A 22,533-nucleotide genomic window follows, 5' to 3' on the forward strand; every position below is an offset into this window, starting at 1 on the left:
TGCCCTACTCCTGCCAGTCACCACAACCTCATTGTGCCATGTGTACTACAGAGTGAGTGTGTCAAGGAGTCAGTGCCTAACAGTCTGCAGCACAGGCTGTGTAACAAGGGTTGGTGGATGGCTGGGGCAGGGCATGCAACCACTGATGCATGCAGCCACTGCCGTGCTGACACCATGGGCAGCAGGAGGAGAACTGATCCCATGAGCAGGAGGTGGTGGCAGAACTGAATTAGGTTTGGATGGGGGAGGGCCAGGTAGGAAAATGACTTGACCCTATAGGACCTGGGTCCAATTTAGGCCAGAGCAGACCTCTAGGGCTAGCTACAGAGCACACAGTACAATGGGTCATTTCAAAGACAGCTCTGCTCCTGTCTAGGGGAGAAGCCAGTCTGCACTGCAGCATCAACAAGATTGCTCATTATCACTTTGTTTAAACTTGGCTATTTACTTACAAGAATCTAATTCACACCATTCATTTGGTAAATACCACAGCCTTCAGCTGAATAATGGCAAGTTGATGAGCCTGATTCAGTTAGACTCCACAATTAATTCATCCAAATGTCTGAGCAAAAGGGTATCATCAAACAATCAATTATCCACTGGCTTTTAATCTCGATTGTTATGTCTATGTTTTGATTGTTAGCATTTTAGAAGTTAAGGATCCTGCTCTAATGATCAGAAAATTATATCTGTGTTTATAGAGATCTAGGTATATTAAAAAAGACAAAATTCATGGCTGGTTCAAATAAATGTCATGGAATGGCAGATATAATGAAAATACTCCATTTGTTCCACCATTAAAATTTAATGATGTGTGTGTATGATAACTTTAAGTCAAATGTGTTCAAGTGCTGACTATGGATTATCCAAAACAGCTGGATACAATACACATGTTAATTCAGAGAGCACCCGGAATGCTCTCTGCTGGTGTGATTGTGAGTCAGTGGGAAAAGTGCTACTTACTGAATATCAAACATCACTTCCTGCAGATGGCTGGGTTTTCTTGATATGTCTCCACTGAAGTATTAATCTTTCCTGAACCTGTTCAGCCTGTGAAATCTAATGGGAACACAAGGTGGGATGGCTCTCTTCACTTTATCTAGTGACTAGGTGTAAAATTTCATGTTCACCTGTTAGGACTGCAGAGGAGCTTCCCCAACACCATGACAGCTGTCCTGAATTTTTTGGGACATGTTGGAAGTAGACTTTGTACTATATATATGACCATAAATATATCCACATGTTTTACTGTCTGCGGAGGTGTCATAGGTTTCACCCCCACTCTGAACTTGAGGGTACAGATGTGGGGACCTGCATGAAAACCCCTAAGCTTAATTACCAGCTTAGATCTGGTTGCTGCCACCATCCACATCGTTTAATACAGTTGTTTGAGTCATTTGGGAAACTGTCTTCCCCCCAAAAATCTCTCCCTCCCAAGTGCTGTAACCCTTCCTTGGGTAACCTTGAGAGACTTCTCCACCAATTTCCTGGTGAACACCGATCCAAACCCTTTGGATCTTAACACAAGGAAAAAATCAATTAGGTTCTTAAAAAGAAGACTTTTAATTAAGGAAAAGGGGTAAAAGCATTTCCTCTGAAAGATTAGCATACAAGCTACTCTCACAGACAACAGATTCAAAACACAGAGGATGCTCCCCTGGGCAAAAACCTTAGTTACACAAAAGAAAACCCAATTTGATTATCCCTCTAATGCAAAAAGACAAAGTCACAAAAGGAAATAAACATAAGCTAATTCATTCCTTCTCTAATACTCACTACCCTTGGTGATTCCTTCATCTTTTTCACTTCAGCACAGAACTTAATGGACAGACTGAACAAAGCTTCCCTCCTTCCTGGGTGAAACATTTTTCCCCCCATTGGATTCTTTGGTCAGGTGTCAGCTAGGCTAGGTGAACTTCTTAACCCTTTACTGTCTATGACAGAAGGCTATATCCTGTGGTTTACTAGTGACCTAAATACAATTGCTTCTACAAAGAGACCAATAACATCCCCAGTGAAGGAAGGCAGAGATTTCTGCAATTCATAATGGCTGTTTGGTGGTAGGGGAAGTGGGTGGGGTGTGGGTGGGTAATTGTGGAAAGGATCTTGCCTTTAAATCCTCCCATCCTCACTCTCCTCAGAGTGGCACCATTTTTTAATGCTTGATTTATCTACAAAGCAAATACAGCTTTATTATACCAATTTTTGCAAGTCTGAGTTCATGTCATTGTTTGGGCTGAAATCTTTGCCATCTCTCTTGTTCTGTTTACTCAGAATGAACATCAGGTACATGTTGTAATTCACGTTAGCCTTATCAGATGTGGTCCCATGGTAACAATTGGGAATATCTTCATTATTAATAATAATATGAAGACAGCAATCTGCTTGTGGAAGCTGTGTCTGCATATTTTGTAGTTTGTCTAGTGTTATCTGTCCTCTGCTAATTAGAATTTAGTTGACAAAGGTATGAAGTGAAATGGGGAGGGGGGAGAGGGGGGTATTCATAGGACTATTGCAGGATTTCTGTGACTTCTTATCATTGGCAGCTCTTATTTTAACAGCTGCCTAACATTATCACAGAGGACCATCCTGAGAAGATCAGAAAAGCCTAACTCCCATCTTTCCTGAGTGGGACAGTGTATCTCAGCCTCTATAAGGTATATCATCCTGCTTCAGTGTTTGTTAGCACAGCACGATCCTCTGCATATTATTCCTTTTCTGCCTACCCTGTTCCATTCTGTCATGACACCAAGTAGGCAGTGGTAAGCAATACCATCAAGTTGTCTGTGGGGCTGAGTGGGGGCTGTACTACACTTCTTTTCAATACAGAATATAGAACAACCATGGAAATTTACATAAACTTATGTATTGTAATGTTTTGTGTAGCTGGCACCTCCACCAGTGGATAGTACTACTACTATACCTTTATCTCAGCGTTCATTTGTCTTGTATGTTGTTATGTTGTTGATCTGAACTGGGGGGGGTTAGCATCAAATTCAGTCCTGCATCTATGTGCTGAGTTGGAGCTTTCAGTGTCTCAATAAATCTGTGGGATGCTATAAGTGAATATTGAAATATTCCAAATCAGAGAGATGCTGAGCACCTACCCTCCCACAGGCCTCAGGGGAGGTTTCCAGTGCTGAGCGCCTCTCAGGATCAGGCCTGTATCAGGACCCAGTATCATAGGAAAGCTGGAGATTTTTCTTTCAGTATAATGAAGCTACATATACAGCAAAAAGTTCAGTCAGGAGTGAACTGCAAAGGTTTCTTTTCCTGTCAAATCCCGATTGTCAGTCTAAATCTCTCGAGTAAATTAATTGGCTTCAGAAGAGCTACACCAAGGAGGAATTTGGCTCCAGATGATCGGTGTTCCCCTGGCCACAGATAAGAACCTCACTGACACATAAAGCAGTGTTCCCCTCACACTGCCTGCCAACAGACTGTGATTAAGGCTGTGCAAAACTTGAGGTAAGGCCTTAAGTTAGTCATGAACTTGAATCTTCTGAAGTCCTGAGGAACTTCTCTTGCCCTGTTTGTAAACCCAAGTGATAGGTTTCTATGCAACTCAGAGTTGGCCCTCAGCTAGCCTGGGATACCTTCACATTCCCATTCCAACATCCTGCCTCCCAATCAATAGGCCCTGGTAACCCCTTAATTCACCTTTGCGGGGGACAGCCTGATCGACTGCAATCTTTTCTTCTAGACTCTAAAGTCCTCCGGGGGCAGCCGGGCAGCCTGCTCTCCCATCTTGCTGTCATGGGCAAGGGACATCTGACAAGTCCACTGTCCTCTTGTTCCCCACAATTCTGGAAAGACATTTCAGAGGTCACAAGGCTCCTGCAGCAGATAGGCAGGAAAGGGTCCTACTCCCGCTGCTTGGCGTCTTGGCTTAGAAACAGCGAAGACTGCATGGTGGTGTAGCTAGGGGGAGCCTGCTACTGATTTAAGATCACAAAGAACTCTGAAGAATATGTTTTTTTTTAATTTAAAAACTTTTTCATTCACCTTTTAAACAAAGACAGCTTATCACAAGCTGTGGGACAAGAATCTGAGGGCTCTGATTCTGCACCATTGCTGTTCTCAGTGTGTCGCCCAGTCCTTGCCACTATGTGTGTAGGCTCTTCTCCCCATCTATGCTTCCTGTGATACTCCCTTGCTTCAGATAGCTTTCTGCCTATGGCTGGGTCTCACATGATTGCTTTCCAGTCATAAAACAAAACCTGAACTGGAGGAGTGGATCAAATATGGGGGTTGAGTGGCTGGATCACAAGCCAGGATGCTATTTTATAGGCATTGGCCACACTAGCCAAGAATTAACACAATCTAAATAGTGTGATTTTAAAGTCTGATTTTTTTCATGTACCAGCCAAGCTACAAAACATTGCCATGCTGGGACTCCGACTTTTCAGTGGTGCATAGTATTATTTTCTATCCATGGTGGATCATCACAAAATAGAGCTTAAAATGACAACTGGTCCTTCAGTCCGGGCCTTCTCTAGCCATTTAATAGGCAGATGCTTCCACCAAATCAAGTATCTGAGACTAGTCCACTTCTGGCCAGAGAAATATTACTATTATTATCTACCATTTTATTTATTTGTGTTACAGTAGGAAAATAGGAATTGGCCTACTGGTGTAGTCCCATATCCTGTCTCTGACAGTGACCAACATCAGATGCCTCAGAATAAGAACCCTGTAATATACAAATGTGGGATAATCTTTGCCCTCAGATAGGTCTCATTCTGATACTAATAGTTACAGACTAGTTTAAGCCCTGAAGTACAAGATTAAATATCCTCAAATTTTGTTGTCCTTAATTATGATAACCATAGCAATATCCAATCCCTTTTTGAATCTTGTTAAGTTTCTTGGCCTCAACAGCTTCAAGCAGCAGCGAGTTCCACAGTTTAATCACATATTTTGTGAAAAAATTCCTTTTATCCATTTTGAATCCACCAACCCTTTTATTGTGATTGACTGTCCCCTTGTTTTTGTCATACACACAGAGAGAACAGAAGTAGTGGCTCCCTGTCATAGATCATTGTGCTAAGCACTGCACAAACACAGAACAAAAAGACAGTCCTTGCCCCAAGGAGCTTACCATCCAAGTATAAGATAAGAATTATTCCTTTTGTTTCTTACTCTCTTTTTATTGTTTTTCAAGGGAGTTTAATGCTGTTGAGATGTGCTGGATTGATGTAAGTATTTATCCACACAACGGAGGGAGCAATCTGGTCTCACATCACCAGCCTATCCTCTCTGTCTGGAGAAACTTGCCATGTCCAATGGGTGAGAGAGCACATTAGGCCCAGATCCTCAAAGGTATTTGGGCACCAAACGTCCACTGATTTCAATGGGTGTTAGGCAGTGTCCATTGTTTACTTAACTCTGTACCCCTAAGAAACAGCGTTTGGGAGACACTGAGCTATAACAAGGGATCCACGTCCCAAAGCTGAAATATAGTCAGGGATGTATGGTTTAGAGGCAAACGGTGTGCTAGTGTAAAGGTGATGCATTGATGAAAAGGTGTATTTTGGACAACAAGCAACAAGTCAGGGAAACAAACAAACAAAAAATCCCAACAAAAGAAGTATATTCGTGCTGCTGACTCGCTTTACAAGGCCACTCCAATCATTGGCTCAGAGCTGCTCAAGAAAACAATATCTCTTTAGGTTCTCAACAGGGAATGGAAACAGTTGTTTGGATTTTGTTTCTGGTAAAATTTCTGAATGCTTGAGCCACTCAGTGGGGTGATCCCTGGCGCGAATGTTTATCATTCCCCCTCCATTTCCAACAAAATCACTGCAGCACTTTTCAAGCTAAAAGGGTGGGTTTCCTTTGCTATTAGACCAAGTACACAGACTTTAGGGCCCAATCCAGAGCCCATGAAGTCAGTGGGATGTTGCCACTGACTTCATGGGTTCAGGAGCGGGGCCTGATTTAGAAACTGTTGAAGTCAATGGAAAGATTATCAAGGGTCTAAATGAGCAGGTGTAGCTTAAGCTCTAAGGGAAAACGACAACACAGCAGAAATCTGCAGTAAACTTTGTGTCCAGTGATTCTTTTTTAAACAGGTCAAAATCACATATAAAATTAGCAGCCAATATATAGAAAGCAATAATAACTGGTGTTATTAAATAAGAGCACATTGGCAAGGAATTGGCATTTTTGCCTCTCTCTAGAGCATTTGGCAAAGATCATCCATAAGGTTAAAATGGGTGTAGCCCACACAATCCATTTTCTGAGAATAAAAGGGGTAGGTACATTGATGACTCTCATTCTTCTCCGTTTTCTGCTTCTGCATTTCAAAGATAAAGTATCTGTCTCACATTTGTTAGGAAAAAAGAAAAGATGAAACACTTGGAGTTCAAATTTACAATTTTGACAGTTCTTTTATCCCCTTTGCACACTCATCCATTCCAATAAGGACATAATCAAGGGATTTTACTGTCAAAATCAGGACAAAGGAGTAGCAGAGTAATATAAATTCATGCAACTTTGAGAATAAAAACAACCCTGATGGCAGTGATTTCCTTATTACTTGGCTAGCATTCCTTACACTGACATTAACAGAAACAAGATTGATGGGTTTTGCCATTGCTTTTGGAAATATAATTAGTAGTAGTGGTTAACTAATGACTAACTGGTTAATGATTGTAAAGCTCTGAAAGATAGTGCTTAGCTATCCCCTTAAAGTACTGGATATTGCAGAGCTAAATTGTGGTTGGGTCTAATATAACCTTGCATGGGAGAGATGCCCTTCTGTCTCTTTAGAAAATAGCTTTAGACCTGCCCAGATCACAGCTGCTGTCACAGTGGGGAGAGCAGGTGCTGCTCCTATTGCCAGCAAATGGATGGGGAGTGGCATTTTTGACCATAGGTAATTTGAGCAAACCTGTCTCACCTTAGGAACTTAACACCTGAATCTTGGGCAAACAAATCCCTCATTAGGCAACAAGGTGTCAAATAGACACATCCATATAATCTGGAGCATAAACAGTTACCAAAGCCTTTGGAACAAACACAAGGAAAATAGTGGCCGATATTTCAAAGCTGAATTGCAAATTTTGCAGCACAACATTACAAATATACGAATCCTGCTGCAAATCTCCTGAGTGACTACATTAAGGTGATTCATGAAGATAAAGGAAATTCATCCTTGTCAGCTAGAGCTGAGAAGGATAAATTACCTGGGGACAGCCTATTATGCCTGTTCTTAGCACTTTTTAAATTACAGTCGACATTTATTTCTAATAAGTTATAATGTAATGGGGAGGTTAGCCTTCACCTCTTCCATAATTCTGCTTTCATTCAATAATCATTTGCTCTTCTCTCTCACCTTTAGTCCAAGGATTTAACAACGCTTTACCAATATTTACTAGTTAAGGAACACAACATCTTATGCAATAGAAACCTATCCTTTGTATTTTATTTTGGGGTAAACTGAGATACAGAGAGATTTGCCCATAGTCACATAGGAAGTCAAAGGCAAGTTCAGGATCAGAACCCAGGTGTCCTGTGGTAACCACTAGACACACTCTGCATCATTGTCTTTCATGAACATTTCCCTTTGACTATCCGCCAAGGTGAGGCAGAGGGTGGAGGCAGAGGCAATGCGTGGGACTCAGCAACAGGTAAGGCAAAGCAACCTCATGTGGCAGGGGAGGATCTCAGCTGGCAGCCTGCTGCTTCCTCCCTCCCTGAACTGCATGGATACAATGAGAGTGCCAATGCCAGGGGGAGAGCCATCTCCTCGCTGCTGGGCGGCCACCTCAGGTCTCGCACGATGGGGCTAAAGGTAGCAGTGTAAATATTATTGGGCTCTGAAACCCAGAGTGGGGGGAGGGCCTCAATGTTTGGGCTCCAGCCAAACTTTCATCTGTGCCCCCCCACTAGCCACAGCTACCTCACCTCTGCTCCCAAGCATAAGGGGCAGCATCAGAGAAAGCATGAAGACATTAATATCTCTGGGAGTATGTCTACACTGCAAAACCAAAACAAAACACCCACAGCAGCGAGTCTCAGGCTAGGTCTGCACTGGGGGGGGGGAAGTCAACCTAAGATATGCCACTTCAGCTACGTGAATAGAGTAGCAAATAGCATAGCTGAAATCGGTGTATCTTAGGTCGATTTACTTGGCCGTGTGGATGGCGGCGAGTCGACCGTTGCCGCTCCCCCATGCCGTGGTGGAGTTCCGGAGTCGACGACAGAGTGATCGGGGATCAATTTTATTGCGTGTACACTAGACGCGATAAATCGATCCCCAATAAATCATAGACATACTCTCAGAGTCTGAGTCAACCAACTCAGGCTCACAAGGCTTATGCTATGGGGCTAAACATAGCAGTGTAGACACTCCTGCTTTGGCTGGAGCCCAAACACTGAGACTCTCCCCCCACTCTGGGTTTCAGAGCCTGGTAATATTTACACTGCTACCTTTAGCCCTGTAGCGCGAGACCTGGGAGCCTGATTCAGTTGATCTGAGACTCTGTTGTTGGTTTGGGTTTTTTGTCTGCAGTTTAGGCAGACCTGTTTCTGACTAATATTTAGCGGAAAAGTGGTCAGGTTTCTAGGGACCTAATTTATTTACCTGAGAAAGTTGAGCTCAAGTGCAATGCCTGGTTTTCATGGAATCCCCTGTATTAGTGTTAAATCAATTTGCCAGCTGGGGTTGTGTGAGGGGAAAAAGAGGTCAAATGTCTTGCCCAGAAGGTTGCACAGTCAGTCAGTGGCTAGAACCCAATTAAATCCCTCCCCTCTCTCGCCCCCCAGTGCTCAGTCCTTTCTTTGTACAACCTGGTCTCTCCACAGAGTGTAAGTGAAGGGAGCGTGCAAGCTTACATGGGTGGGTGCCAGGATAACCACAGTGTTTGCACGTTGGCATTCGGAGGGAGAAGTGTAGCTCGGAGCCTGCAGTATCTCCCTCAAGAGCTACATGATTTGCCCAGCCTACATTTAATTAACATTTATAAAGCCCTTTAAAGATGAAAAGCTCTCTAGGTGCTAAGTGTTATGATTATGACTGTACCTCACAGCTGTGTGCCACATGAGCAGCTGGAAAATCTAGACGGTGATTGCTAGGGAGGTGATGACAGCTCTCTGTCCATAATGCATTTACCCAAGATGCACTTGTGTATGTTTGTTACAGACTGAGCTTCTCTTTCCCCCCAGAATTGTAGTATGGTTTTGGCATTTTTGAAGGAGGTGAATATCTGCAGCTAACAGATACTGGGCTGAATAGAATGTGCAGGGGTGAATTTGTCCCCATTTGTTAAAGAGAGGGTGTTTAAGCCATGCTGCAAGGGTTATGAGGCAGCTCCGTAAGAGTGGTAAGTATTATAATTGGCTGTACAGATAGAGATTTGGACTAAAACAGAAAAGGCAACCAGGTTTCCCGGAGTTTTAATCCTGGCCCTGATGTTGGCTTTGAGCAAGTCAGTTAACTTCTCTGTCTCCGTCTCCTATTCTGCAAATGGGAAAACAATAATTTCTTCACAGGGGTATTATGTGAATTTTATTAGTTAGGCTACAATCCACAAAGGTAGTTAGGCTCCTAATCCCATTCTTAGGCCACTAAATCCTGTTTTTAGGCACCACTGCAATCCACAAAACTCCTGCTTGGTTGCTGCCTAACCCTGCCTAACTCGCTGTATGCTTTAAGTTTTTCCTCTGGGCACGTACACTGCAGGATCACTCTAGGTGTCCCAGTGCTTGTCTCCTGCCTGAGCCTCAAAGTGATTTACTGTTTGGGGAAGGTAGGTATTCAGCTGACTAAGGCTTGGTCTACACTAGCAAGTTATGTTGGTATAACTATGTTGCTCCGGGGTGTGGAAAATCCACACCCTGGAATGATGCCATTATACTGACCTAGTCCCCAGTGTAGGCAACACTATGTTGGCAAGAGGACTTCTCCCATCAGCATAGCTACCACCTCTCAGGGAGGTGAAGTACCTACACTGATGGGAGAAGCAATCCCATTGGCATAGGTAGTATCTTCACTGAAACGCTACAGTGGTGCAGCCTTTTAAATGTAGACAAGCCCTTGGTCACATATGGGGGGTCCAATCCAGTAGGCATGCTCAGAGGTCACCTACCAGGTCAGGCCCCTCAGGCAAGTTCTCACAAAATAGACAGGGAAGGAGCTCCCTTATAACCTTTAGCCCACTGGTTAGGGTACTTACCAGGATGTGGGAGATCGTGCCCCATCCAGAGAGGGGAGCAGGGATTTGAACAGGGCTTAGCAACCTCTCAGCTGAGTGCTCTAACCACTAGGCTCTAGAATATTTTGATTTAGGGTGCCCTCAATCTCTCCTATTGAAGTTTTTCTACTTTAATTGACTAATTGAGCCAATGGAAGAGTGCCAATGAGACTATAGGCTAGTGGCTGGGGCATTTACCTGAGAGGTGGGTAGTCCCGGTTCAAGTCTCTTCTCCCACTCAGGAGGAGGAGGGATTTGAATCAGGGCATCTCCCATATTCTGGGTGAGTACCCTATCCACTAGACTAAAGGTATACAGGAGGTTCTCCACTGCCTCTTTCTCCCACAAGCAGTTTTATGAAGTTAGGTGGGCTCTAAGCACACCTATGAGATTGGGCCCTGTATACGACTATCTTCCCCTGGTGCAGGGATTGCAAGCACAGATAGGCATCTATCTCCATGAGAGGGACGGGGCTTAGGACACACTCCTCTCCTGGCATCTCCCATTGGCTAGCTTAGGCACCGCCTTGCCTAGTGTGTTGGCTTTGTGAATCACAGTCTAAGGTGTCTGTCTCTCCCCATTCATTGTATAGGGTGCCTATGTGCCTAGCTCAGTCTCTGTCGAGCACAGTAGTGTCCTATAATTTTCTAGGCACCTAAAAGTTAGATTCTGGAAGGTGTTGTGATGCTGAGCATAAGTCCCTTCATGGATCTTGGCCTTCATGTTTCTAAATTGCTTTGAAGATGAGTGTGGTAAGAATTATTAGTATTGATGGGAATTCCGTGGAACTACTGAGGACCTACATCTATAACCTTATTCACAGTGAATAGTTCTGTCTTATATGAAAAATGTCATCAAGCTCAGCAGGACTGTTCACATTAGTAAGTACAACTCACTGAGAGTAAGTTCTGCAGAACCAGGCACAGGATAATCAGGAAATGAACTACTTAACCTGTGTGCAGCTGGCTGGTCTTCATTGGGAGATAAAATATCTGAGTGTTATGGACTGCATCTGTCTGTCTGTCTTGGCATTCCCCTCACCTTGATATGTGAGCATATCTGCAATCCCTCAGTATGAAACAGAGGACATTTGTCTTCATTAGGAGATTGCTCTTGAGAATCCGTTGCTAATGAAGCTGGGTCTCATTTGTATTTGAAGTTGTATATAAACAGCTAGTGTTATTAGTACAAAATTACCAGAGTAATTATTGACTTACTGTAAATATGGCCAATAAAAATGCTGCAAATGACTACTCCTCCATTCCTTTAATGTATGAATCATATCCACAGTTAATCAGAAAGCACATTTTTGCCAATGGAAGGTGGAATGATTCTTGTGTTAGAAAAATGTAAAGGGAAAAGTCTCTTGACTCCTGCCCCACTTCAAAGCAATGTGACTACTCTGACTGCTGATGCGCCATCCATCATTGCATTATATAGTGGCTAGGAGAAACAGAAAAACAACCCCTAGACCTGCTTTAATATAGAGATATTGCATCATTCAATCAAATATGTGCAGCTGGGTGTAACAATCATATCTAGCAGCCTGGCATATATATTTGTAAGAAGCCTAAGGTTAAGCACTGCTAAAGGGGACTATTTGAATTCTGCTATTAATAAACAACTATGGGTTTCAAAAACATGAGCTAATAAATCTACAATGAAGGGGAAAAGCCATTTTTTGTAGCTCATTCATGTAAAATGTAGGAGGGTGTTTGTATGTTTTTAATACAACCCAGGAGCCAGTTAAATAGGTTTCTAAATTGAATGGGACGTACAGTATTATATTTCCATATCATGTAACATATGTTATGAATGATAATGGTTTGCCCTATACAGCACCTCACAGACAAAGATCAAGGGCTGTGCTAATGTTAATGTCATAGGGAGGCTGGCCCTTTGGGGGAGATGCATGCAGCAGCCCCACTTGTAACACAGCCAGCCCTCCTCCCCAGGTTAAAGGTGATTGGGTCACATGGCTCACCAGCCAAATCAGGCCTCTCGGGTAGATGTGAGAGCAGCCCTGGGAGAGAGTACGGGTAAAGTAGAGGAGTTCTACAGAATGGTAGGAAGTTTTCTGAAGCAGACCCTGAAGCACCATGGGAGACTCCATTGGGAGAGCCTGCTTGTCTGCTGCCTAGTGATGTGACCTGGCCTCCAAACTGTAGAGGAAAGCTGGAAGACTGCATCCCAGCAGAGATACCTTGGAGGAAAGACTGTTGTTATGAAGGTTTTGTTTGGAGTTCTGTTTCCTGAAAATCTGTTGCCAGCATGAGTGGTACTGGTGGAGGGAGGGCTGTGGAATCCCTTAGCCAAGGGGGAAGGGTTTGGGCCTAGAAGGCCACCAGAAACTGTGTGAAGACTCAGTAAATTAGTATCCTGAAGATGCATTTGTTTTAAATACTTTGGATTGTGGAAAGTTACCCACAGGAGGGAACTGAGGCTTGGGGACTGCAGACGAGGGAGTGCTTTGCAGTTAGCGTCCCTGCTATAGCTAATATACAGAGGCTCCCAGCACCGCTGTGAAGTAGGTAACTATGGCTAGCCTTACTTTTTAGCTGGAAGAACTGAGATACAAATTTCCATTTGCCCAAATTTTTAAAAGTGGCCTCTGATTTGGGGATCCAATTTTTGGTTATGCATTTTTAGATACCTGGGGACAGCTGATTTTAGGGGTGGGTGAGCACAGCTGTTGCCCTGGGTACAAACTTCCAGGGTGGGCTGAATTGCTGTGCTGCTCCGCTTTTTTGTTTGCTCTGCTCTCATTGGCTACTTTCTGGGGCGCTGAAAATGTTTTCTGCCCTGGCTAGATAAACCACTAGGACTGTTCCTGCACCCAGGGCCCAATTTTCAGAAGGGCTGAGCACTCGCAACTGTAACTAGAGCCAGTTAAAGCTGTGTGAGCTCAGCACCTTTGAAAATCATGTCATAGGAATCTAAAATTGGCCATACAAAAGTGAGGCAATTGTAACTAGAAGCCGCTTTTGAAAATCTGAGCCTAAGTGACTTGTCCAAGGTCACACAGAAAGTTAGTGGTAGAACTGGGCATGTAACCCAGGCATTCTGACCCGGCCTGCTGTTTCAGTTATTAGGAGATTTGAAGGAAAAAAAATATCTATGGCTGTTCCTTTGCATTTTTTAAGTGAATTTGCTTCAGCCATAATCATAGCCCCTATGAGCTTGTTTTGCTGGCATGAATATTCCCCTTGATGAACTATGTTAGCAGAACTGTGATGAATCCATGTTCGTGAAACCTGAAATGGTAAAGGATACAGAGTGCACAAACTTCCATTTCCTATAGTTACTTATCATTAAAGCTAGGGTTTTGGCAGCGAGGTCATGGAATCTGTGGAAACTGTGAATTTTAATAAAGTCTATGGCTCCTCACAATGGCAGCTCCCCAGACCCTGGCTCATGTGGTTGCTGGGCCACTCGGGTTTGGCATGTCTTCCTTGTTGTAGATAGAGACATGGACACAGCCAAACCTGAGTTGCACTGAGGTCTAGTGTATGGGGTCGTGATGCGCAGAGCAGGGAGCCAGGCCATGCTCCATGGGACGGAAGCTGATATTGCTGAGTGAATGTGGGCTGGGCTTGCTCTCCAACAACCCTTCTCCCCTGGGCATGAGCTTTCTGTGACTATGGGTTTTACCTCTGCTGTGAAATTGACCAAACACATGCATGACAAAATTGTAGCCTTATTCATCTTTCATGCGGAAATGTTATGTTGTTGCCACTACTACTGAGAAATTTTGCTTGAACAATGTTTGTTTTATTTTTCCCCCCAGATTGTCTTCCTATCACATTGTAAAAATCACTGGACACATGGCTTCTAGCTGCAATACCGGCCCAATAATTTATTTTTCTTCTAATGGGTACCATATCATCAGGGGTGTCCGAAGCAAGGAGGCAAAACTACATGGTCTAAAAAAAGTCCAGCAAAACTTAACACAGCTAAAGACTGCCCACAGCAGTACCTGCCTTCTCCAGAGCTGGTGAAACAGGGCCCCACACCAAAAAGAATATTTTGTGCCATTTCCCATGCCTGCAGCCTTTTTTTCAAACCATACTCACTTGCAACCTTGCCAGTGGGAAAAAGGGAAGCCTATAACAATATCTAACTATTGCTTGATGTCATTCATACAAATTGGGCTCACAGAGTTAAAATATCTGGGGAGACAAAACGGAGAGAAATTAGGCAAGGGCAAAAATATATATTTTCAGATTAAAAAAAAAAAGTCAGTGAGGCAAAGGTAGGCAGTTCCATATGTCCGGAGCGAATGCGCTTGCTGCTATAGTGGTGAGGTTGGATGGAAGGACAGAGAGGAAGCGAGTACTAAATGAACCAGGAGTGTAGGGGGGATAAAAATCTTTAAAACTAAGAATCTCAAACATGGAGGTATGAGAGCAGAACAGATTCCTGGCTTATAAACACCATTAATCTTAAGTCATATTTGACTTCTCATACTTCAGAATTTCTTCATGCAGTTCCTCTGACGATACTTCATGCCTGATGACTAACACTATAGAATCTCAAAAGGACCCTTTTGCATTTCTAAGGACATGTTCACAGAGGATTTATAGCATATGATAGAGGTTGCCCAAATGTGAATTCTTAAATCCAGCTGCTCTAGCAAGGCTAGAGAAAATGAGTGAAAAAATAGAAAGAACAAGGGAGCCACCTGACAAAGTTTAATTAGGAGCAATTCTGCTTCAAATACCATGTGGCCATGTTGGAGAAAAGGACACTGAGAAAAGGGGCAAAAATATTCTTGAGTTATAGTGTAATGGATCATAACTTCAGCAGTGGTTGTTAATGTGAAAGGTTTGGGAAGAAGGGGTGTGGACTAAATTCACCCTCCCCCCAACAAAAAGTCAATGCAGCTCTGTGCTGAATTTGCAGAAGCATCCTCCTGGGAACTACAGAGATGATAGGCCAAAACCTGCTCCCAATGAAGTATCCCCAAAACTAACTCGGCATCTTCCTTCAAAACCCTCCATTGTTTGCTGGGATGATGATGATATAATTTCTAGATTTTCACAATGATCCCTTTTGTTCTTGGAGTCTAAGAAGCATACAAAAATTTGACAGTGGTTAGACTGTTGGTGTATTGCGACCAATATTGTTTCCTTGTCCATCTATATCCATCTCTTGATGGAAGGCCTGAGTCTGATGCCCTTATTCACACTGATTTATTTTATCCCAGAATAGTCCTTTTAGAGTCAAAGGGGCTAATCATAGAACCAAGGTAGTAGAATCTGGCCCTAAATGTTAGGGAAAGATGTCCTAACTGTGAAGTCTGTTAGATTGCAGAGTAGAGTCCACCATGGAAATGTGGAAGATGCCTTGCTTGAGATATCTGAATCTGGACTAGACAAAGGACTAAAGAATATACTTACGGTTGGCAGGATTTGATTTTTATTTTTTGTATTTTCAACTGATAGCAATGTTTATTTTTAAGCATTTTTTATTTTTATCTATTTAAATTTTCACAGCTATGGAAAGTTATCGGGGGCAGTATTTAATGATTGTAGATGTTGAGATTCAAAAATGTTAATGCTTTATACCCATTAAAACACAAATTGTCAGCAGCACATGTCAACATATATCAAGTAAACAGCCTTAAATTAAATTCTAATATGTTCTGAAGCAGCATTTTTGTTTGCCTATCTGTAAATTGATTGATGAAAATTTGTGTCTCAGTTTGTGTAGTTACGGTGAATTTAATGTTTACTAACATTTACCAATAAAAAAATAACCGAATCCTTCCAAGCCTAAATATACCCTAGGGAACAATCCTGCATTAGCAAATTATTGGGACTAGGATTGCTAAAAGGCCATTTCCATTTCTAATGTCTAGGATTGTATGACAGGCCTATGACTTTTGGCTCAAACTATTCATTCACTGAATCTCATTTTGCGAAAGGAAGGGACTTGGATTTGATTCCACTCCACTTTGCCTTGGTTACATTAAAAAGAACATCAGAAGATGGCAGCAGAGATTGCTGACTCCTTCACATTTCCTTGCAATATTTGTCCAGCAGGATACAAATGCTCAGTGAAAGAACACAGGGCAGAGTGTCTTTTTAAAAACATATTGATTTCATTCCAGAAAGATAAATTCATGGACTCTTAAGAGCTTATTCCTCAGTTCATTTTTTAATGGAAGTGACGCAGAAGTTATGAAAGAAAGATTCTCCTGTAATAAAATTCACTATCACTTCCATATGTCTTAATGGCAACACTCACAGAAAAATAAGATAGCACTTGCGAAAGGCTGTGGATGCATTGCCTCTGTACGGTCTCCCTACCTTACCAATAAGTCATATGTGGGTGCTGTTGCCAAGTTCCCTATAAGAACATGACTAGAGAACTATACACATACGTTAGACTGAAAATGAATGAGAGATACTGAGGAACTTAATGGACAGTTGCTGAGCAACTGAAAATGAACTAATTTTAGCAAGTGACTAATGGGACAGGCAATGGTGCCAAAGAAAGAATATTGGTGTTTTTCCTACACTAGATTTAATAGCAAGTAACTGATAGGATGTGTGTGTAGGTTAACCTGACCTTCTGTTGCACGCAGTTCTGAGTTCAGGTACACAGAGACATGTCTCTGCATATCTGGTAAAACGAGTGAGGGAGCATGCCTATATCTTTCAGTTAAGATGTCAGACTCTGTAGTGATTCCTGCCCCAGGAAGCCCTAGACAATAGTTATTAAGAGGGAGACTGGATGGAAAGAGATGATTTATACCTAAAGGCAGGAGACTGGAGAAGATGAAGTAGAATCTGAACTACAGCTTTGGTCCTCTTCACTGCCATTGCTGCCCTAGTAGATTTGAACCAGCTTTTACTCCTGCTGCTGCACAATGGAGTTTTGCTGCTCCTGCCTCTACCCCAGGAAGGGCACTTTCAATCTGTCCCGGCTTCTGCTGCTTTTCTAATGGCCACAGCAGTACCTAGATCGGGGGTGGGCAAACTACGGCCTGCGGGCTGGATGCAGCCCGTGGGATTTCCACCCCTGTGGTGCTGCGGGGCTAAGGCAGGCTCCCAGCCTGCCCTAGCCCCATGCTGCTCCCAGAAGCAGCTGGCACCACGTCCCTGTGGCCCCTGGGGGATGGTGGGGGAGGGGGACAGAGGGTTCCATGTGCTGCCCTTGCCTGCAGGCACCGGCCCCCACAGCCCCCATTGGCTGGGAACAGGGAACTGCGGTCAATGGGAGCTTTGGGGGAGGTACCCGCAAGCAAGGGCAGCACGTGGAGCCCTCTGCCCCCCTCCCCCAGGGGCTGCAGGGACATGGTGCCATCTGCTTCTGGGAGCGGCACGGGGCCAGGCAGACAGGCAGGGAGCCTGCCTTAGCTCCTCTGCGCACTGCTGCCACCCCGGAGCCGCTCAAGGTAAGCAGCACTGGCCAGAGCCCGCACCCCAAACCCCTCTTGCACCCTAACCCCCTGACTTTAGACCCCACCACCACCCCTCACCCCTCAACCTTCTGCCATGAGCCCCTGCTGCACCCTAACCCCCTGAGTCCCCAAACCCCTGCCCTGAGCTCCCTCCCACACGCTGCACCCCAACCCTGAGCCCCCTCATATACCCCACGCCCCTCCTGTGCCCCAACCCCTTGCCCCAAGCCCCTTCCTGCACAGTGCACCCCCTCTAATACCCCACACTCCCTCCTGCACCCCAGCCTCTGCCCCAGCCCTACATTCATGGCCCTGCATGCAATTTCCCCATCCAGATGTGGCCCTTGGGCAAAAAAGTTTGCCCACCCCGATCTAGATGTTCTTGCTTTTTCCTCCAGTTATGCATCCACGTTACCATTCATAAAGTTCCAAAATCAAGAGAGAGAGAGAGAGAAAAATCAGCTATGTAAGAGCCCCTGGTATATGTAGATTGTGCTACTCAGCCATGAATTCTGACAGCAGTTTTTTGTGCTTTCCCCTGAAGCCTCCCTCCATTTCCAGTTGTAGCTGAACTCTGCTTATCATATGGACAGTCTGGGGCTAAATAAGCCTTTGAGCACTGGGTTAATAGTTTCACAGCAGAATATTATTTCTTTTGGCTAATATTGCAGTGTACCAGCATTTCACCCTCAGGAGTAACTCAGCTGTTGTAGCCCAGCTCTTTCCTAATAGCACAGGAGTAGATCAAAATGTTCCTGGCCAATGTATGAATCTGAGAGCAGATGCTTGCAGCAGTAACCTCAGCTCTGGCACATATATGATTTGTGAATTTTTTTTTTCATTCTGTGGGGTGAGAATGTTGCTCCTTCTTAAACTTAACTCTTACAGGGAATTATGCTGGCTGCCAGTCAAACTAATGTTTCTGAGGATTTACATGTATGTGTACATGGACCGTAGGTTGGGAGTCCCATGTCCTCTTCCCACCTCTGCCACAAACTTGAACAGTTCACCCAAGCTCTGTGATTCTGCTTCCCCAATCTGTAAAAAAGAGAATAATATTTCCCTAGTTTGTTGTGAGACTAAAACTATGGTTTGTGAAGCAAATTGAGAACCGGAGCTGGAAAGTGCTATCTGCATACCTACCCAGCCATCCCTTGTTCCAGTGCTCAGAACATTAGTGAAGTTGCATAATCTGAGAAGGGTCAATAGCCAGCCATGTTGCAGGCTATTACCATTTTGTATGCCATTGGCCAGATTCACAAGCTAGGTTATCACTCCTTTGCGCCACTCTGGAGGTGCAAGGAGGCTATAAAAGTCCAGCAACCAGTTCTCCTTTTGGAGGTGAATTCCCTGCTGGTCCATCTTCACTCCAGTCAGATCTTATGTGTCCATCCTTTATGCCAGGATAGGAGCATGTTGGGGTCACAGAGGGGCCATGGTGGTGGTCCTGGTATGCAAGCTGTCCAACATAAAGCTGGTTTCTGAGAACCAGGGATCTGGAACAGGAATAATGTAGTCCAATACGTCATTCTGTTTCATCTCAGTGGAGCTAGTTCATGGTGATACTTGTGAGCGTCTTAGGGCATGTCTACACTTATCTCCGGAGCAATCAACCCAGCAGGGGTCGATTTATCGTGTCTAGTGAAGATGCGATAAATTGACCGTACTCCACCGGAGCGAAGAACGCAAGCAGAGTCAATGGGGGAGCATCAGCAGCCGACCTACTGCAGTGAAGACACCATGGTAAGTAGATCCAAGTATGTCAACTTCAGATCAATCCCCCCACAGTGTAGACCAGGCCTTATATTGGTAATTTTTTTTTTTGAAGCTCTAGACTGAAGATTTCTAGTGTTGGGAGAACCTCCAAGGAGTTGTGTGTCCAAGGTGAGAATAGATTAGCTCCCAAAGTGGATGATGGACTTTTCTCAAATGTTCTCTAAAATATTCAAATATCTTGAGTTCATGTTATTTTCTCCTGTGACTTGCAGTACTTCCTACTTCTAGTCTATCCCAAAGCATGACAAAGCGCTTCCTTTCTTGTTTGATTTAGGCTCTTCTGGTTCAGCTGGAATCCAGATATCAATCCCAAACATGTTTTGTTCAACATTTGGGTGAAGATTCTGAGCAATTGTTTTATATGAACCCTAATTATTTCACATAGTCAAAGTGGCAAATTGAAATGGTTCCTTTTCCCATTATCTGCTGTTTAAAATATGCCCCTCCAAGACTGTCTGGCCATGTATTATGCATTTTATGTGTTGATATAAACATAGGGAGATGGCCTTTTAAACCCCAAGCCATAATGGCTTCATCCCAATCTGTTTATGTTACATCTTGTTTTGGATCTTTTATCCTGATGCCTTTAGAGTGAAATTCACTTCACCGAAGAGGCTGCATACAAGGACCTCATGTGTAGGGTCACCAAGCTCCCCTGATATAATTTTTGGTTGCTTTTGTAGGGAAGCAAATAAGTCATTGTTTGACCAGCACAGCTGTTGTACACGTAAGGCTAATTTGATTAAATAAACTGTTCTGGTTTAAAGAAGTCCACCATAAACCACTTATCCTTTAGGGATAGACTATTGAACCCCTTACACTCCTATTGGGAGTAACAGGGATGCACTCACCTCTCACAAGTGTCACCTGGCCAGTGCATGTGCCTGCATTCTTTCTCTACCTGTTTGCAGTGGGTCTTCATTGACTCAGCCCTCCTGCCAGGTCATACACAGTTTGAGATAAAAGACAAGGAAACCCCTTTCAGGGTACAAGCCCAACAGAGGCCTCTCTCTGCCCCTCTGTCTCTGTTCTCTCTGTGTGTCCCCCAGAATAGAGCAGAGCCCCAGGCTCTTCTTCTGGGGGGGGGGGTCTTCTCTCTAGCCCTCTTAGGGCCTCCTCTCACAAGTGTCACCTGGCCAGTGCATGTGCCTGCATTCTTTCTCTACCTGTTTGCAGTGGGTCTTCATTGACTCAGCCCTCCTGCCAGGTCATACACAGTTTGAGATAAAAGACAAGGAAACCCCTTTCAGGGTACAAGCCCAACAGAGGCCTCTCTGAGTGCCCTCTGTAATGTCTCTCTGTTTGTCCCTGCTCCAGAATAGAGCAGTGCCCCAGGGCTCTTTCCATGGGGGCAATGTCTTGGCCCTCTTAGGGCCTTTCTGGCCACAACTCTCTAACTGGGCCACTGCATTTCAGTTCCCCCCACTGGGGGTGCCTCAATGTCCAGGCTACTTCCCTGCTGTGGGTAATGGGGACCTGGGGGGGGGCAGAGGCCTGCCCACTACTCCAGGTCCCAGCCCAGGGACCCTGTCCTCTGTGTCCCTTTATCTAAGTCATATCACTGCTCTAATTCTCTGGGCCACTTCCCCGCAGCCCTGTGTCATCTTCACCCTTACCTCAGGGTCTTGTCCTGATGGAGTCCCCGCAACCAGCTCAGGGCTCCTTGTCACTCTCCCCAACTTCTGGCAGGATTACCTCATCCAAGGTCCTGCAGCTCCCTCAGCCAGCCACACACCATCCACACTCCTTCAGCTCTAGTGAGGAACTGACCTCACACTGGCCCTGCAGCTCTTCTCATACTAGCTGCTAAGTCCTGATTGGTTGCTTCCCACACAGCTGCTCTAGGCAGCTTGGAAGAACTCTCTACTGTCCTTTTCTGGGTTGGGGTATGGCAGGGCCACAAGGCCGCCAGCAGGGTGTGTCAGGGCCTGGGCCACCCCATCATACGGGGGCAGTTACTCAAACAAGTAGTCACTTTGAAATCAATAGGTCTACTAATGCAAGTAACTGTACCTCAGTGGGAGTTAATGGCTCACAATTAGGCCCCTAGTAAGTATAGAATCAGACAGCATACAGTAAGATCTAGTATCTTTTCTCCAAAGATCCTAAAGGGTTCAACATACTTCACAAACTAAATACCCAAGGATTGCCCATCACTGAAATGGGTGGAATCGAACTGCTTTCAAATAGTGCTGTCAAACAATAAAAAAAATGAATTGTGATTAATCGCACGATTAAAAAAATTGACAGCCCTACTTTCAAGCAAAGCATAACAACAATGAACAGCACTTAATAGGCAGAAAGAGGAAGAATACTGTATCCAGTTAAAACTTATTTAGTGGCCTCTAATATCACCTAATTTAATATTCTTTTTAGTATGTTTAAATCATAAATGCTCGAAAGTAAACTCCTGAGATATCAGGGGATATTGATTTTAATCTGTGCAAAAGGAAATGGTTCAAAACTGAAACAAACAGTCACCACCACTGGCAAAATTATGTAGATACCTCCTTTGCTTCTGTCTGTTAGGGTACATATATGCTGCAAGTGAGGGTGTGATTATAGCATGTGTAGGCATGCCTGTCCTAGCTTTAACCTAGCTGGCGTGGCTAAAAATAATAGTGTAACTGGGCAGCACAGGCTTCAACATGGGCTAGCAACCCAAGTATGTACTTAAGCTCCTTAGCTGGCTGGTACTCAGGTAGCTAACCAAATATCGTACTCAGGCAGCAGGCCTGTGTTGAAGCCCATACGGCCATGTCTACATTACTATTGTTACCTGCATGAGCTAGATTAAAGCTAGTATGGATATGTCTAGCCATGATACAGGTTCCCTTGCAGTGTGCATATACCCTAAATTCTCCTTCCGAACTCTGTGTTTCCTTTAATGACTGTACAGTCAACAAGCTACCTAGCAAACTGGCTCCAGTAAGCAGCAGGGAAAATATTCACACTTTATTTATTTCTGTTTAGGAATGTACGCAAGTGGAGTCTTGCAGTGTAGCATCCTGTTATCAGTGACCCACTGTTGATTAAGACCGTGGAGATACCAATCTGCCTGGGTACCAACTCATTACATAAGCTGGCTTTTTCAGTTAGGAGGTTCACCTATCATTTTAAGCAAATAAAAACTTACATTGGATTGGATTT

General features: G+C 44.1%; 1 long non-coding RNA gene across 1 annotated transcript; it reads right to left on the reverse strand.

The window, feature by feature from the left end:
• Positions 1-2,926: 2,926 nt before the first annotated feature.
• On the reverse strand, positions 2,927-21,138 carry LOC120403807. Its single transcript, XR_005597741.1, has 3 exons — positions 21,000-21,138; positions 3,661-3,806; positions 2,927-3,056 (listed from the first exon to the last, which is right to left on the reverse strand). It is a non-coding gene; the product is annotated as an uncharacterized LOC120403807 (long non-coding RNA).
• Positions 21,139-22,533: the final 1,395 nt, after the last annotated feature.

This window comes from Mauremys reevesii, linkage group 4 (assembly GCF_016161935.1).
Source record: "Mauremys reevesii isolate NIE-2019 linkage group 4, ASM1616193v1, whole genome shotgun sequence".
Lineage (NCBI taxonomy): Eukaryota > Metazoa > Chordata > Testudines > Geoemydidae > Mauremys > Mauremys reevesii.